At 45.4% G+C, this 16,242-nt stretch overlaps 1 pseudogene; it reads left to right on the top strand.

Annotated features, from left to right (window-relative positions):
- The first annotated feature begins 9,615 nt into the window (after positions 1-9,615).
- On the top strand, positions 9,616-11,794 carry LOC140270361 (general transcription factor II-I repeat domain-containing protein 2-like; annotated as a pseudogene).
- Positions 11,795-16,242: the final 4,448 nt, after the last annotated feature.

Genomic DNA, 16,242 nt, shown 5'->3' with positions numbered 1-16,242 from the left:
CTGTCGTGGCGGCAACCCTCGAACCTGCTGGTGGACAGCTGAAGAAGGAGTCCTATCGGGCCTTTTTGGCCAGTGGGACCCTGGAAGAAGCTGATAGGTACCGACGGGCCAGACGGGCCACGGCTTCGGCGGTTGCTGAGGCAAAAACTCGGGCCTGGGAGGAGTTCGGTGAGACCATGGAGAACGATTTCCGGACGGCCTCGAAAAGATTCTGGTCCACCATCCGGCGTCTCGGGGGGGGGGAGCGGCTCACAGTCAACACTGTTTACAGTGGGGACGGGGCTTTGCTGACCTCAACTAGGGATGTTGTGAGTCGGTGGGGGAAGTACTTCGAGGAACTCCTCAATCCTACCAACACGTGCTCGGAAGAGGAAGAGTCGGAGAGCTCGGAGACGGGGCCTCCCATTTCTGGGGCTGAGGTTGCCGAGGTGGTTAAAAAGCTCCTCGGTGGCAAGGCCCCGGGGGTGGATGAGGTCCGTCCTGAGTTTCTCAAGGCTCTGGATGTTGTAGGGCTGTCTTGGCTGACACGCCTCTGCAGTATCGCGTGGACATCGGGGACAGTGCCTCTGGACTGGCAGATTGGGGTGGTGGTCCCCCTCTTTAAAAAGGGGGACCGGAGGGTGTGTTCCAACTATAGGGGTATCACACTCCTCAGCCTCCCTGGTAAGGTCTATTCGGGGGTATTGGATCCGTCGGATAATCGAGCCTCGGATTCAGGAGATGCAGTGTGGCTTTCGTCCTGGCCGTGGAACAGTGGACCAGCTCTATACCCTCAGCAGGATCCTGTTGGTAGTGACCGAAAGAACAAGATCGCGAATACAAGCGGCCGAAATGGGTTTCCTGGATGGATGGATATATCCTACACCAACCAGACTTACAACCCCCGACTAGGGTAGCAGAATTTCTAAGCATCTGTACCCCAAAACTACTATCAAAAATATATAAATTATTGTCTAAGATAGATGACACAATGTCTCTTCCATCCTCAAAATGGGAGGCAGATTTATCCATCAGTTCTGGTCATAGCTTCTAACCACAAATATGTTTGAACACCTTCATAAAGACTCGAAATCCTAATTTACAGCTCATACAATACAAAATCCTTCATAGAACACACTATACAGGACAAAGGATGTTCAGGATGGGTCTAACACACTCAAACATCTGCTCACATTGCACAGATAACACACCTGATGATTATGCACACGCTTTGTGGTTTTCTGCGCCTGTCCAGAAGTTCTGGCTTGAAGTCTGTGAGGACCTATCAACATGGCTAAAGTGTAGCATCCTTGCATGCCCCACACTGTGCATACTGGGTGACTTAGACAACATCAACATGGAAATTAACTCAGCACACATGGTTGTCACAGTGTTATGTATCGCAAAGAAAACTATTCTCATGAACTGGAAAGCGAAGAACAATCTGTGTATTAACCAGTTTAGAAATTTTCTTTTAGATTATATTAGCATGGAAACAATGTCTGCCTCCCCAAAACATCAATTGGCTGAATTTCATTCTCTCTGGTCCCCTCTGATTAGTTTTATCACATAGTGGTGGTGGTGGGTTGCTGGGTGATGGTGGGTCTCAGGCCCGGGCTGCTGCGACTGGTGTGACCGGGTGGTTTGTTTGTTTGTTTTTTGTAGAGGTCCTCCGGGGTGGGGTTGGGTTGAGTGGGGTGGGGCGGGATGAGTACCTTCTGGGGGTACAGTAGCTCCCGGAATATGGTCGCTGCAGGCCCCGAGCCTGGTGGACATCAGGCCCTCCTGCCCATTGTTGGCTCCCAGGTAGCGGGGATGCCTATTGCAGCCAGTCCCTGGCTGCCCTGTCTGGGGGAGAGTAGCTCCCCCGGTATATATCCCCATACCCCTCTCCCTTCTGGCTCCTGTACACAGCACACACTCACACATGAAGGGTTTTGGGGGCGTGTGTGTTCGGTGGGGTGTAGTGGATGGGGCCACGTAGGTGGTCCCCTTTGGTTGCACTCTGCAGTTCCCTGCCCCTGTTTTAATTACACCTTAGACATTAGTACTTATCAAACACACTCACACACACACATTAGGTCTTGGGGGGTGGTTACACTGAGTGGCATCTGGTGGGCGGGGCTCTTTGGGTATGTAGGCTGCCCAGAGTGCCGCGCTCCCAGTTCTACAAGTTTGGCTGCCCCTCAATTTTAATTGCTCACTATTAGAAAATATTGAAGAGCCAGAAGGGTGAGGGGAGGGGTCTTCTTCGCACACCCCTGCTTCCTGGTGTCTGCTCGGGGCAGGAGGGGCCAGGAGGATTAATTAATTGTTCTGCTGGTTCGGGGTCTGTGGTGGCTGGGGGGTTGCTGGCCTCCTGGTGTGCCCGCTGCACTACACCCCAGCAGAGTCGAGGGAGGTAGGATGTGTGGATGTGTGGATGTATGGGACGTGAAAGTGTGTGTGGTAATGATTGGGCCTGGACTTGGAGAAAGCGTTCGACCGTGTCCCTCGTGGAGTCCTGTGGGGGGTGCTCCGGGAATATGGAGTGCCGGACCCCTTGATAGGGGCCGTTCGGTCTCTGTATGACCGGTGCCAGAGTTTGGTCCGCATTGCCGGCAGTAAGTCGGATACGTTTCCGGTGAGAGTTGGACTCCGTCAGGGCTGCCCTTTGTCACCGATTCTGTTCCTAACTTTTATGGACAGAATTTCTAGGCGGAGCCAGAGGGCGTTGAGGGTGTCCCATTTGGCGACCTCAGAATCGGGTCTCTGCTTTTTGCAGATGATGTGGTTCTGTTAGCGTCGTCAGGCCGCGACCTTCAGCTCTCACTGGAGTGATTCGCAGCCGAGTGTGAAGCGGCTGGGATGAGAATCAGCACCTCCAAATCCGAGACTATGGTTCTCAGCAGGAAAAGGGTGGAATGCTCTCTCCGGGTCGGGAATGAGATCCTTCCCCAAGAGGAGGAGTTCAAGTATCTCGGGGTCTTGTTCACGAGTGACGGACGAATGGAGCGGGAGATTGACGGGCGGATCGGTGCGGCACCTGCAGTGTTGCAGGCTCTGCACCGACCCGTCGTTGTGAAGAGGGAGCTGAGCCAGAAGGCGAAGCTCTCTACTTACTGGTCAATCTACGTTCCCATCCTCACATATGGTCACGAGTTGTGGGTAGTGACCGAAAGAACAAGATCGCGAATACAAGCGGCCGAAATGGGTTTCCTCCGCAGGGTGTCTGGGCTCTCCCTTAGAGATAGGGTGAGAAGCTCAGTCATCCGGGAGGGGCTCGGAGTAGAACCGCTGCTCCTCCGCATTGAGAGGAGTCAGATGAGGTGGCTCGGGCATCTGGTTAGGATGCCCCCTGGGCGCCTCCCTGGGGAGGTGTTCCGGGCACGTCCCACTGGGAGGAGACCCCGGGGGAGACCCAGGATACGTTGGAGAGACTATGTCTCTCGGCTGGCCTGGGAACGCCTCGGGGTCCCCCCGGAAGAGCTGGAGGAAGTGGCCGGGGACAGAGACGTCTGGGTTTCTCTGCTCAAGCTGCTGCCCCCGCGACCCGACCCCCGGATAAGCGGCAGATGATGGATGGATGGATGGATATATCCTCCACCAACCAGACTTACAACCCCCGACTAGGGTAGCAGAATTTCTAAGCAGCTGTACCCCAAAACTACTATCAAAAATATATAAATTATTGTCTAAGATAGATGACACAATGTCTCTTACATCCTCAAAATGGGAGGCAGATTTATCCATCAGTTCTGGTCATAGCTTCTAACCACAAATATGTTTGAACACCTTCATAAAGACTCGAAATCCTAATTTACAGCTCATACAATACAAAATCCTTCATAGAACACACTATACAGGACAAAGGATGTTCAGGATGGGTCTAACACACTCAAACATCTGCTCACATTGCACAGATAACACACCTGATGATTATGCACACGCTTTGTGGTTTTCTGCGCCTGTCCAGAAGTTCTGGCTTGAAGTCTGTGAGGACCTATCAACATGGCTTAAGTGTAGCATCCCTGCATGCCCCACACTGTGCATACTGGGTGACTTAGACAACATCAACATGGAAATTAACTCAGCACACATGGTTGTCACAGTGTTATGTATCGCAAAGAAAACTATTCTCATGAACTGGAAAGCGAAGAACAATCTGTGTATTAACCAGTTTAGAAATTTTCTTTTAGATTATATTAGCATGGAAACAATGTCTGCCTCCTCAAAACATCAATTGGCTGAATTTCATTCTCTCTGGTCCCCTCTGATTAGTTTTATCACATAGTGGTGGTGGTGGGTTGCTGGGTGATGGTGGGTCTCAGGCCCGGGCTGCTGCGACTGGTGTGACCGGGTGGTTTGTTTGTTTGTTTTTTGTAGAGGTCCTCCGGGGTGGGGTTGGGTTGAGTGGGGTGGGGCGGGATGGGTACCTTCTGGGGGTACAGTAGCTCCCGGAATATGGTCGCTGCAGGCCCCGAGCCTGGTGGACATCAGGCCCTCCTGCCCATTGTTGGCTCCCAGGTAGCGGGGATGCCTATTGCAGCCAGTCCCTGGCTGCCCTCTCTGGGGGAGAGTAGCTCCCCCGGTATATATCCCCATACCCCTCTCCCTTCTGGCTCCTGTACACAGCACACACTCACACATGAAGGGTTTTGGGGGCGTGTGTGTTCGGTGGGGTGTAGTGGATGGGGCCACGTAGGTGGTCCCCTTTGGTTGCACTCTGCAGTTCCCTGCCCCTGTTTTAATTACACCTTAGACATTACTACTTATCAAACACACTCACACACACACATTAGGTCTTGGGGGGTGGTTACACTGAGTGGCATCTGGTGGGCGGGGCTCTTTGGGTATGTAGGCTGCCCAGAGTGCTGCGCTCCCAGTTCTACAAGTTTGGCTGCCCCTCAATTTTAATTGCTCACTATTAGAAAATATTGAAGAGCCAGAAGGGTGAGGGGAGGGGTCTTCTTCGCACACCCCTGCTTCCTGGTGTCTGCTCGGGGCAGGAGGGGCCAGGAGGATTAATTAATTGTTCTGCTGGTTCGGGGTCTGTGGTGGCTGGGGGGTTGCTGGCCTCCTGGTGTGCCCGCTGCACTACACCCCAGCAGAGTCGAGGGAGGTAGGATGTGTGGATGTGTGGATGTATGGGACGTGAAAGTGTGTGTGGTAATGATTAGGCCTGGATCTGGGACTTGCTGTCGCCTGGCCTGCCTGTGTTTCTCCCGATGGGGCATCAGCGTTGCCTCTCCCCACTGCTCGTGACTTCACCCACCTGTGGGCACGTCTTGACTCCCAGGGCACTTGGCCAGGGGCGCTGGGGCAGGCGCTGACCCACTTTGTGGCTGTCTGGGGCGCTTGGCCCTCCTTGGTATTGGGTGGGGCCTCTGCCGGGGGGTTTGGGGGCGCTCGGGCTCCTGGGGCCCAGGTCCAGTGCACGGCCCATGTCTGGGCGGCTGGGGCCTGGCGGGGTCGGTGGGCTGTTGCCCCTGGTTCCCGGAGTGCCTCTGCCCTATGCTTATGGGGGCTCTTTCCGGGGGCTTCCTCTGCAGTCTTCTGGGTGGATGCGTGGTTGCCCCTGCGGTGGGCTGCCTGGGTTCTGTGCTCTGTGGGGGCTGCTGGTGGCCTGGGTCTTGTGGCCCTCTCTGCCTGCTTCTGATTGCTTGGGGGGGGGCTGTGGATTGTGGCCCTGTACGCTTATACACTCATAACTAAGCACGGTTATCATGTAGGTCCTGTGCCATGGGTGTTGCATGTTCTCACACACACACACACACATTCATTAGTCCAGTAGCATGGTCACTAAGCAGTTGATGTATTATCATGTCGTCTCAGGTCATCTATATCCACAGCTGTGTTGTATGCGATTGCCGCTTCTTGTGCTTGTTTTTGTTTGTTTGTGTGTTTGTTTTTTCTCTGCTTGTCTGCTTTCAGGTGCTCCTGGTGGCGCTAAGGCTGGATTCCCCTCATAGGCCATGGATTGTTGTCTGTTTTGTTTTTTACAGGTGTAGCAGCTGGTTGTCTGGTTTTTGTTTCTATTTTTGTTCTGTTTCCTCTTCTTTCCTCTTCTTCTTTCCTTGTCCCCCGGTCCGGTTCAGTTCAGTTCATGTCATATATTGTAAACAGAAATAAATAAATGGGCATCAAGGGGAGCTTTACATTTATAAAACTTCCCTTGGCAAAACAAATCTGTTTGGCATCAAAGGTATTCAGACTACAATTCTTCTGACATAATGCTGAACAGGACAAGGGGAAAAAAAAGTAAAGAAGACAGTTCTGCTGAAAGCCAGGGATAGACCTGTTCTAAGTTCTATACTTTTTAAAAGGGGCGTGTTTATCAACTATGGAATTAGAAGATTTACAAAAATGGTCAAGTGCTAGATCTTCATCTGGGATTTTAACAGTGTCATATAACTATTCAACAGATCAGTTAAAAAAAAGCCTGCTCATGGAGATGTTTCAGGATCTGGATACCAAGCGTGGACCTAATGTTTTCATTTTTGCAATTCTGATACAGGCTATTGAGCAGTGATAACTAACACCAAGTTCAGATACTGCGGATTTTCTACCTTTGATTTGTTAAGATTGAGCCAATCAGGGACAACCTTGAAGGATCTCTTTGGTTTTGTAGGATCAGTAATTACCTGAGAAAGGTTGATATTGGTACACACCTTTTTTAAATGATCAGAGGCAGAGTTCAACTTGTTTAAATTAAAATTGCCACACAGAGATTGGGTTTAGGCCACATAAACACAGAATGACATCAACAAATATAAGAAATATTAAACATTTACACATAGATTTTTGAATATATGTAGAGGAATGATACTTTGAAATGTGCTCATTGCGGAGTTATGATCAGTTGAGTAATGAAGGTTGAACTATTCTGGGAAAGAGGTTCTATTCCCAGCATCATGATGGACACTTCTGATATAGAAGGTTTCGCTAACGCATTGGAATTGTTTTACTATTTTCATATGCATGTGCAATGAAGAATTGCTTGCTGCTGATAAATGCAAAGAAGAACAGCTTACACATAGATGCTCACATATAGGCTGCTGATTGCAATGAAGACCTGCTTATCAAGTAAAGTTCAATGTCAATGTGTAATATTCAATTAGGATTTGCAAAACAGTGAAGTTAAACAATGAATGGGTCCATAGTCGGTATGAGAAGACTACAGGAATATTTACCTGGGTGTACGTTCAAACAGAGATGAGAAAATTGCGATAAATAATTGTTTGTTTGTTTGTTAGTATGTATATGAATGTTATGTGTATAAACTGTGTTGAGTTATAGTTACTCAGTAGTGTCTCAGTGAAACAACCGACGGGGGAAGCCTTGCGGTGACAACAAAAGCAGTGTTTTACTGATCAGTCAAGTTGCTCCAGTGTACTCCATACAAACTGGTTGGCTACTGAAGGGATAGAAAATGGGGAATACTTGTTTTAAAGCAAACAAGGAATTAGATGGGAAAAATACATGTTTTAACGGGACCCAGACAATATTAAATACTCAGACAGATGGGAGAAGAAGTGTAGTTTTGTAGGAAATCACAAAATTATTACATAGAATTAGTGAAATCAATTGAAGAATGCCTTTCTGAAGAGCTGTTTACCACAGATGAGCAGCTTTGCGACCAAGCACATTGTAGATCGCTTTACTGCCAAAATGATCTAATTTAATGGATTGGTTTAGACATGCATAACAGCATTTTAAGAACAAAGAGAGAAACAAAAAGGGACAACGCTTCATGGTGGAAGGTGATGTATAAATAACTGTGTATATGATGAAGGGGGTAGCAACACCCATTCCGAAATCCCGCCATTCCGACATCCCGCTATTCCGACATCCCACCATTCCGACATACCACCATTCCGACAAACCACCATTCCGACATGCAAACGTCCCACCATTCCGACATCCCACCATTGCGACATCCCGCTATTCTGACGTTCAAATGTCCCACCATTCCGACAAGGCTTTCTGTATAAGGAAATGTGTGTTACTCAACAGGTGAGTCCCTTCTTTCTGTTCATGCAATTTATATGTTTAACATGTTTATAGACAAGCGTTATTAAAAACACAAAGTCTCGGCAACTGGAGGAGGAGAAGCAGTCCGCGGTGGTTTTCAATCACACACTCCAATGCCACTTGTTTCAACTTCCGAAAATTTAATCCAGGAAAAAAAGGCTTACAAACATGGACCAAAACGGCTCCATAACACGCACAAGAATCCAAAAGAAACGAAAGTTAACTAAAAGAAAGCAAATAAACAGTATGAAGTGGTCAAAATTGGTTTTACGCATGCCTATGTGCGTCTGGCACATGCGTCTTCGTGCTCTCCCACGTTGGTTTGTGGATGAAAGCTATATGTTCAGCTGTAATGTCATGTAAAAACAATCTCTACATGACATTTAGTCCCAGGTGTGACCAGTTAGGTCCTTAAGATATCAAAAGGCTGTATAAAGCTACAACCGTTGCGGTTGTGTGTTTGTGCCAAATACGCAAAACCCATCCGCGCTTCCCAAAATTGGAGTGAGTACTCATAAATCACGTGAATAACATGAATAAACGTTTTTACTGCATTTTGTTGTGTTTTATACGTTCTATGCTGTCATTTCTATCTTCTCCTATTGGCAAGGCAAGGCAGAGTGCTCGCAACTGTGTCCTGTGCAGTAGCCGTGATATCTGTAATTGCAATTATTACTTTTGCATATGATGACAGCGTGCAAAAGACGCATGGGCTCTGTGGAGAGCTCCGCTCCAGCTGGCTGCTGTGACAGCTCACTGACACTGTATTTCTGCTTAATCAGTTTCAGTCTCGCCAGAGTTACATTAATATCTGTATTTTTATATTTGAAATTCAGGGGATTTTGATAATAGATTATTAAAGTTTGTTTGCGAGGCTGTGGCCTCTGCATGTGCAAAGCTTGTGCGCCAAACTTTAGGGCGTATTTGCGCCGGCATATCATTAGTGCAAAATGTTTTGGGTAAAAAATAGGCTATTAAAAGGAACTGTCGGAATGGCGGTATGTTAAAAAAAAACAAAAAACATACCGCCATTCCGACCATAGGAGGAAAAAAGTGTCGGAATGGTAGGACGTTTGATAAAAAATTAAGTGTCGCCATTCCGACAATTGGAGACCCATGTCGGAATGGCGAGATGTCGGAATGGCAGCATGTAACCATGATGAAGGAGAGACCATTTGAGCAGCACAGCCATTTCGCAGCACAGGGACAGCAATCCAAGTTACAGGATCTCCCACGTGGTATCACCTGTCACATTGTGTCAAGGCATCAAAAGAAGAAAAAATCACCAAACTCAAGGACAAAAAGACAAAGACTCCGGTGAACGAAGACAGAGGACTGACAAACCAGAAATACAAAAGGATTCTCGATATCAAGATCCAGAAGAAGAGGCTAACAATGCCACGAACACTTACGATGCTGGGAATGATGCCAGCAATGAACAGAGAAGAAGATTCAGTGTCATCAATCTGCATTACGTGCCTCTAATGAGGGGGTGAATATAGAATCCTCAACGATTACAACGTCTCTGGGAACTGTGACAACAACAAGGTTTAAACCATTTTGATATATATTGTAACCTATTGTCTAAGGCATATGTGTCAAACTCACGGCCCGCGGGCCACATCCGGCCCGCCTTGTAATCATATCTGGCCCGCAAGATCATTTTACATTATCGTTATTCATGGCCCATCGATATGAAGCGCTGATAACACAATACTGCACAGAACTACAGATCCCATAATGCAACGCTTCAGCTGCCTTGCCGCGTACTTCTCGCGTCAATTAAGTCTAGCTATTACAAGATATCACGAAGATAGCCGTTAGCCGAAGATACCCCTCACGATGCCGAAGAGAAAAGTTGATTCTGAAAACAGAGCCTTTAATAACCGATGGGAAGCTGAGTATATGTTTAGTGACATTGCCGGTAAACCCGTGTGTCTCATTTGTGGAGCTAATGTGGCTGTAATTAAAGAATTCAATATAAGACGGCACTTTGAGACAAAACACAAGGATAACCTGAAAGACCTGGATTCAGAGCAGAAGAAACAGAAAACAGAAGAGTTAAAGAAGAATCTGGCATTCCAGACGTTTTTTACCCGTGCAAAATCACAAAGTGAAGCTGCTGTGAAAGCAAGTTTTATCGTGGCAGAGGAGATAGCCAAATCAGCGCGCCCATTTACGGAGGGAGAATTTTTGAAGAGCTGCATGATCAAGGTGTTCGACGTGTTATGTCCAGACAAAAAGCAGATGCTGGCAAATATAAGTCTGAGTAGAAATACGGTTACTGATCGAATTTGTGAGATGGCCACTGATCTAAGAGCACAGTTGAGTGAAAGAAGCAAAGACTTTATTGCCTACTCTCTTGCTGTGGATGAACGTACTGATATGACTAATACTGCACAACTGGCTATCTTCATCCGTGGAGTGGACTCCAATTTGCGCGTAACGGAGGAAGTAATGGACATTAAATCGATGCACGGGACAACGACTGGAAAAGACATTTTTGAAAACGTATGTCAAAGTGTAACCGACATGAAACTGCCCTGGGACAAACTTATTGGACTTACAACTGATGGAGCGCCGGCTATGTGCAGTGCAAAAAGTGGACTAGTGGGAAGGATGCGAGTGAAGATGCAGGAGTAGAACTGTACTGGTGAGTTAACAGCATATCACTGCATCATACACCAGGAAGCACTATGTGGCAAAGTCCTGAAGATGGACCATGTGATGAGCACTGTAACGCAAACCGTAAACTTTATCCGAGCTAAAGGGTTAAATCACCGGCAGTTTCGGTCCTTTATGCGGGAGATAGATTCAGAGTTTGCCGACATTCCTTATCATACAGAGGTGCGTTGGCTAAGTCGGGGGAAAGTTCTCAACAGGGTTTTTGAGCTCAGCAACAAAATCTGTCAGTTCATGGACAGTAAAGGAAGACCGTTTTGAGGGATGAAAAATGGAAGTGTGAGTTGGCGTTTGTGGCTGACATAACAGCTCATCTTAACGCCTTAAATCTGCAGCTCCAGGGACGTGACCGCATGATTACTGACATGTATGACGCAGTGAAGGCATTTCAAGTGAAGCTGCTTTTATGGGAGACACAAATGCAACAGTGAAACTGGCCTCACTTTCCCTGTTGCCAAGTAATGTTGAACCAAGTCAGCACAAATGTGTTCCCCAAAACGGACTTTGCCGACAAACTGAGCACACTACGCGCTGAGTTCGCACGGCCTTTTAGTGACTTTGAAGCACAAAAAAAGAGTTTTGAGTTGCTTCGCAACCCATTTGCCGTCGATGTTGAAACTGCACCTGCAGAGATTCAGATGGAACTGATTGAGCTGCAGTGTAATGGGACACTGAAGGCAAAGTACGACACTGCAGGACCCGCACAGTTCATTCACTCCATCCCTACATCAATGCCTCAGCTCCGTCTTCATGCGGCTCGAACCTTGTGCATGTTTGGGAGCACATATCTGTGTGAGAAGCTCTTCTCAGTGATGAAGATTAACAAAACAGCACACAGAAGTCGTCTCACTGGTGAGCACCTGCTGTCCATCCTGAGAATCTCTACAACACAGGAATTTACACCAAACTTAAACGAACTTGTTGCCAAAAAAAGATGCCAGGTATCCGGCTGCGATCAGAGCATATAATCAGATCAGTCATAAGAGCAAAGAAAACTGAATGATTTAAATTGTTATTGCTGAAAAGCACACATTTTATGTATATTTCCAGGTTTTGTAGCATGTTCATATTTCTAACTTGTATAATTTCGACAGGATATATTTTTAAGGAGAGCAAAATCTTTTGGGATATTTAAGTTTATTTTTTTTATATACATTGACATAGGAGCAAAGGAATTTGAATGTTATATTTAACAAGATATTTTTATGCAGAGCAAAAAATTAAGTAATTTAAGGTTTAAGTTTATTTCAGAATAATATTCCTGTCTGTTTTTATTCATATTTATGTTCTAAAAACATTTAGTTTTGGTGTGTTAAATAAATGTTTATCCTGTTCGGCCCGCGACCTAAAGTGTGTTTTGAATTTTGGCCCCTTGTAGAAATGAGTTTGACATCCCTGGTCTAAGGAATAGTGCTGAAAATGAGGTAAATCTAATCCACCACTGTCCTTGGTCTTCTGTAGGGTTTTTAAACTAATACGTGGTGGTTTGTTTTTCCACAGAAATTTGGAGATGCATGAATCTAGTGACTTAAACCAAGTAGCAGATGGTTTTATGGGGATCATTGAGAACAAATAGTTAACTTTTGGTAGTATCATCATTTTAATGGATGTAACTCTCCCCATAAGTGATATAGGTAAGGACTTCCAACGAGAGATCATCCTCTACTGTCTTTAATAATTGCACATAATTTATCTTTGTTAGCTCTGAGAGCCTGGAGGAAATGTTTATGCCTAAATATCTAATATTTCCTGACTGTAAAGTGATCGCAGGTATATTATGGACCCTACAGTTAATGGGCAGAACTGTGGTCTTAGACCAGTTGATAGAGTAGTCAGAAAGTGCTGAGAATTTATTTATGAGTGTGATCGTGTGACTGAGAGACGTCTGTGAGTTCTGAAGGAAAAGTAATACATCATCAGCATAAAGACTTATTTTATGCTCAATATTTTGGGATTAATTACTCACAAACGGGTAAGAAAAGGTAGTATTGCCAGACCATACATGATCAAAACAGGGAGCGGAGGTGGTTCAGCTGCAAGGTGTGAATGTCTGACTATAGTTTGTAAAAAGCGGGTAAGATAAGGTGCGAATGCCCGACAATGTATGATCAAAAGAGGGAGCGGAGGGTTTTGGCTACAAGAAGGTTTGAATGTCCGACCATAGTTTGTAAAAAGCGGGTAAGAAAAGGTTACCATACATCATCAAAAGCAGGAGTAGATGTGTTCGGCTACAAGAAGATTTGAATGTCCATCAATAATTGCTTTAAAACATGAAAGAAAATTTTCGAATATCAAACCGCACATGATCATAAGCGGGAGAGGAGTTGTTCAGCTGCAAGAAGGTGTGAATGTCCACCCATAATTACTGAAAAATGGGTAAGAAAAGGTGAAAATGCCCAACCATACATCATCAAAAGTAGGAGTGGATGTGTTCGGCGACAAGAAAGTTTGAATGTCCGACCATAGTTTGTAAAAAGCGGGTAAGAAAAGGTTCGAATGCCCGAACATAGACCATCAAAAGAGGGAGCGGAGGTGTTCCGCAGTAAGAAGGTGTAAATGTCCGACCATAGTTGGTAAAAAGCGGGTAAGAAAAGGTTAAAATACCTGACTGTACACAATCAATAGCGGGAGCGGAGTTGTTTGGCTACAAGAAGGTGTGAAAGTCCGACCATGGTTTGTAAAAAGCGGGTAAGAAAAGGTTCGAATGCCCGAATATATACCATCAAAAGCGGGAGCAGAGCTGTTCGACTGCAAGTAGGTGTGAATGTCCAGCCATAATTACTCACAAACGGGTAAGAAAAGGTAGTATTGCCAGACCATACATGATCAAAACAGGGAGCTGAGGTGGTTCAGCTGCAAGGTGTGAATGTCTGACTATAGTTTGTAAAAAGCGGGTAAGACAAGGTGCGAATGCCCGACAATGTATGATCAAAAGAGGGAGTGGAGGTCTTCGGCTGCAAGGTCTGAATGTCTAACCATAATTTCTAAAAACCGGGTAAGAAAAGGTTAAAATACCCGACTGTACACAATCAATAGCGGGAGAGGAGGTGTATGGCTACAAGAATGTGTGACAGTCCGACCATGGTTTGTAACAAACGGGTAAAAAAAGGTGCGAATGCCCGACAATGTATGATCAAAAGAGGGAGCGGAGGTTTTCGGCTACAAGAAGGTTTGAATGTCCGACCAAAGTTTGCAAAAAGCAGTTAAGAAAAGGTTCGAATGCCCGAATATATACCATCAAAAGCGGGAGCAGAGCTTTTTCGACTGCAAGTAGGTGTGAATGTCCAGCCATAATTACTCACAAACGGGTAAGAAAAGGTAGTATTGCCAGACCATACATGATCAAAACAGGGAGCTGAGGTGGTTCAGCTGCAAGGTGTGAATGTCTGACTATAGTTTGTAAAAAGCGGGTAAGACAAGGTGCGAATGCCCGACAATGTATGATGTAAAGAGGGAGTGGAGGTCTTCGGCTGCAAGGTCTGAATGTCCAACCATAATTTCTAAAAACCGGGTAAGAAAAGGCTCGAAATTCCGACTATACACAATCAAAAGCGGGAGCGGGAGGTTTTCAGCTGCAAATCCTTCACTCAAACCAAGTGAAAACTGCTTTGTCCTTCATATTTATCAATGTCTAGATCGACTTCAACAAAGAACAACATTGTACTTTGCAGTAAAGAAAGAGCAAATCAAAAGTTTTAGGAATCCGAGAATAAGCTTATTTTCATGAGTTCTGCACGATTATTGATTTTACTATAAATGAATGCCTTCACTCAAACTATGTTAAAACTGCTTTGTCCTTCATATTTATCAATGTCTAGATTGACTTCAACAAAGAACAACACTGGATTTTGCAGTAGAAGAAAGAGCAACACTGAAGGATCAGTAATCCGAGAATAAGCTTATTTTCATACGTTCTGCATGATTTGGGATTTTATGTATAAAATGAATTCCTTCACTCAAACCAAGTTAAAACTGCTTTGTCCTTCATATTTATCAATGTCTAGATCGACTTCAACAAAGAACAACATTGTATTTTGCAGTAGAAGAAATAGCAACACTGAAGGATCAGGAATCCGAAAACACGCTTATTTTCATACGTTCTGCTTGATTTGGGATTTTGCTATAAAATTAATTCCTTCACTCAAACAAAGTGGAAACTGCTTTGTCCTTCATATTTATCAATGTCTATATCGATTTCAACAAAGAACAAGGCTGTATTTTGCAGTATAGGAAAGAGCAACACTGGAGGATCAGGAATCCGAGAATAAGCTTACTTTCATGAGTCCTGCACGATTTCGGATTTTCCTATAAAATGAATTGCTTTGCTCAAACCAAGTTAAAATTGCTTTGTCCTTCATAGTTATCCATGTCTAAAATGTATCAAGCATAAAGTTCCTCATATTACCCTGAATGAGAAAGAAGCATCCCTTTGGTTGAGCAATACGTTCCTTTTGCGGAGTTATGCATGATTTCGGATTTTGCTATAAAATTCATTCCTTCACACCTTTTTTTTTCACCGCATTTTATAGATTATGGTTGGAAATTTCAACCACTCTAATCCGAAGACCTCTCCTCCCGCTTTTGTAAATATATTTGAACTTTAGTTGGACATTCACCCCTTTTTGCAGCTAAACCACCTCCGCTCCCTGTTTTGATCATGTATGGTCTGGCAATACTACCTTTTCTTACCCGTTTGTGAGTAATTATGGCTGGATATTCACACCTACTTGCAGCTGAACACAATCTCTCTCGCTTTTATTTATGTTTGGATATTCGAACCTTTTCTTTACTGCTTTTTGCCAACTTTGGTCGGACGTTCACACCTTCTTGCAGCCGAACACCTCCGCTTCCGCTTTTGATGGTATATATTCGGGCATTCGAACCTTTTCTTACCAGCTTTTTACAAACGATGGTTGGACTTTCACACCTTCTTGTAGCCGAACAACTCCGCTCCCGCTATTGATTGTGTACAGTCGGGTATTTTAACCTTTTCTTACCCGCTTTTTACCAACTATGGTCGGACATTCACACCGTCTTACAGCGGAACATCTCCGCTCCCGCTTTTGATGGTGTATAGTCAGGCATTTGAACCTTATCTTACCCGCTTTTTACAAACTATAGTCAGACATTCACACCTTGGTGCTGAACCACCTCAGCTCCCTGTTTTGATCATGTATGGTCTGGCAATACTACCTTTTCTTACCCGTTTGTGAGTAATTATGGCTGGACATTCACACCTACTTGCAGTCGAACAGCTCTGCTCCCGCTTTTGATGATGTTTGGTTGGATATTCGAACCTTTTCTTAACTGCTTTTTACAAACTTTGGTCGGATGTTCACACCTTCTTGCAGCCGAACACCTCCGCTTCTGCTTTTGATGGTATATATTCGGGCATTCGAACCTTTTCTTACCCGCTTTTTACAAACCATGGTTGGACTTTCACATCTTCTTGTAGCCGAACAACTCCGCTCCCCCTATTGATTGTGTACAGTCGGGTATTTTAACCTTTTCTTACCCACTTTTTACCAACTATGGTCGGACATTCACACCTTCTTACAGCGGAACACC

Source organism: Leuresthes tenuis, unplaced genomic scaffold, assembly GCF_036924035.1.
Source record: "Leuresthes tenuis unplaced genomic scaffold, fLeuTen1.0.hap1 SCAF_15, whole genome shotgun sequence".
NCBI lineage: Eukaryota > Metazoa > Chordata > Actinopteri > Atheriniformes > Atherinopsidae > Leuresthes > Leuresthes tenuis.
This window is presented reverse-complemented; position numbering and strand designations above follow the sequence as displayed.